General features: G+C 39.1%; 1 long non-coding RNA gene across 1 annotated transcript; it reads right to left on the bottom strand.

Annotated features, from left to right (window-relative positions):
- Nucleotides 1-292: 292 nt before the first annotated feature.
- Nucleotides 293-1898, bottom strand: LOC134928350 (uncharacterized). Its single transcript, XR_010177904.1, has 4 exons — nucleotides 1839-1898; nucleotides 1502-1691; nucleotides 468-576; nucleotides 293-383 (listed from the first exon to the last, which is right to left on the bottom strand). It is a non-coding gene; the product is annotated as an uncharacterized LOC134928350 (long non-coding RNA).
- Between the last annotated feature and the right edge of the window lie 785 nt (nucleotides 1899-2683).

Genomic DNA, 2683 nt, shown 5'->3' with positions numbered 1-2683 from the left:
GATGTACAGTGTTGAAAAAAAGCACAACTGCTCGCCCTACAGTCAGTCCCACGACATCTGATGATGATGACTCTGCGGAAGCAGGTAAAGTGTCCATTGTAGTACATGTTATGTTTGTAAAGGAATGGACATACAATATTTTTCAATTCAATACTAGGTCCCTCAATACAAGGCTTGACCAACAGAAGACGGACTCCTGAACCACACAAAAAACGGACACATGTGGCACCCAAGAAACCAAGGTCGGATGTCCTGGCCAAACCACAGCAGTCTACACCGCCACGAAGAATGTCAGTAGTTTCTTCTGTTCCACCACTCCAAATTTTTGGACACTCCACCAAGACGCCAACCACACTCCCCTCATCTGGATGGTGAGTAAGAATCTATAAAAACATAATAGATTAGTCATCTCTTAATTATCCATGAATTTACAATAATAAACTGGACACACAAGCACGCATACTTACAGAAGAACAGCAAGCATAAAATGCCCACAAAGTGAAATGTCCATTTCCTCCTCCATTAAAGATATATATGTCCACTTCAGCCATACAGTAGAAGATTGTCTGGAAGATGCTGCAACACAAACAGATGTCTAAGCTTGACAAAGAGTAAGGCTGTATTTCTTTTTTTGGGTTGTATTTTTTCTCAAACAATGGCTTCAACATGCAACCACATTTTAAAGTTTTGACCTATCACAGTAAAAGCCAGCACTTTTGGAAACAACTCACACATTTCTCGTGGAGTATGTATGATATACCAGACAAATCATGTGGTTGCTTTGACATTGATGTACACAGCAAAGAAACAATTACAGAGCCATATGTTGCTTTTTAAGCCAGGAGTGATGTTGTTGCAATGCAGAATATGTACAATCAGCCTTCACATACTTGTGTACAGTGTCCTTTGTTTGGGAAACATTTGACTAACATTTATGGGTAACTAACCAAAAATGCTTTGTCCTTCCAGAATCAAGTAACGCTACCAGCATCCCGCGGACACAACAGCAACACAGTGACATGGATGAGACAATCATTTTACAACTTCAGCCAATAATTAAAGGAAATACCCCCCCAGCATCTGTGAGTACACCACCACCGCTACACACACCACCACCACAACATAGCCCAACAACACCAGTAGCACAAGGGCCTGATCAAGTGTTTTGGGACAGTTGGGCTACAGAGCAGGCCACTAATCAGGATTGCCTGCGTAGACAGACACAAATTTTCTCGAGCCTGCCATCTCACCTCAAAAAAATCAGCAAAAATATCAGCCGACAAATGAACCAACCATGTGAATGGCAAACACCATGGAAATAATGCGGGCAGACATGACACATGTAATGGGAAACTTACAGCGCCTAATGGAAGAACATAACATACAACAACAAAGCTACCTAAACAGTTTAGAAACCAATCAAATGCTAATTGAATCTATATGCCGTATCATGGAAAATCACAATGCAGCAACGCGTGAACTCAATGCCACCCTCACTAACCTCAATGAAACACTCAGCTCCCAGCACCAACAGCAACAAAGCACCAGTTCTGGTACGACAACTTCACTTGTATCGCCTGTGTCATCACCACCAAGGCGCTCCAGCAGAACATGCCCTCACAACAGTGGTAAAGGCAAAGCACCATCCAAGCAGCCGGCCAAAAAAAAATTAATAATAGATGTAGAGTTTTCTGTTAGGAGGAAAAACAACAATGAGTTAGTAAGTGTCTGTTTGACAGTATAGATTGACCACTTAGCACCTTACTAATTTAAGCAACATCATTAATTATCACAAAACTAAGATTTCAAGTGTATTTCTAATTCACACTGCTATTTACCAGTCTTTGTTAAGTTTTTGCCCATGAAAATGTTATCTGTGCTACACATTGTGAGTTGCATGCAGGAATGAGCCATCGGTCTTTGATTATCTAATTACTATTACCAGATTCTAATCAGTCTCATATACAGCAGCTTGACTACTGCACAGCCATGCAGATTTACACTTGACCCATACAACCTATTTTTTTTCCTTTGTGTGGTTATTTGTTCTCAAATTGACGCCATTAGGATAATAACAGTATTGCGCTACAAGAAAGTGTCCTAATATGTTCCATCAAAATTGTTAGCATTACTTTTTATTTGGTTTGTCATTAATGTACTGTCATGTTTATGTGTGCTAAAAAGGCGTAATATTTTTTTTTTAAAGCTTACCAAAAAAAGCAAAAAAACCTTGCAAATGTCAAAGTAATGTGTGTAATAATGGATACATCTTGTTTACTGTGTTGTGTCTAAAAAACATGCAGAATTGATCCAGCAAACAGAAACCAATAAAACATTTTGGATGAGACAACGTTTGTGTCCCTTAAATCCCAAGGCCACACATAGGGACACATGTATTCAGCATGGAGAATATTGTAAACATGGCAAAGTGTAACATAAATACGTAGCACACATTCAGATAGTAACTAACATTTTCACTAACAATCATGATTACGTAAGGGTTTATCACCTTCCAGTTATCATTGCTTAATGACTTCTCCAGACTTAATACATGTGCATCATAATATGATGTGTACTGAAAACAGAAACACACAATACACATGCTGCATTTGCATGGCATGAAGCCAGGGTATGTTTATATGTCTTAGGAAGCATATACATTCTTGCGAAGTATCATGTTTGT

The sequence above is a fragment of the Pseudophryne corroboree genome, chromosome 5 (assembly GCF_028390025.1).
Source record: "Pseudophryne corroboree isolate aPseCor3 chromosome 5, aPseCor3.hap2, whole genome shotgun sequence".
NCBI lineage: Eukaryota > Metazoa > Chordata > Amphibia > Anura > Myobatrachidae > Pseudophryne > Pseudophryne corroboree.
This window is presented reverse-complemented; position numbering and strand designations above follow the sequence as displayed.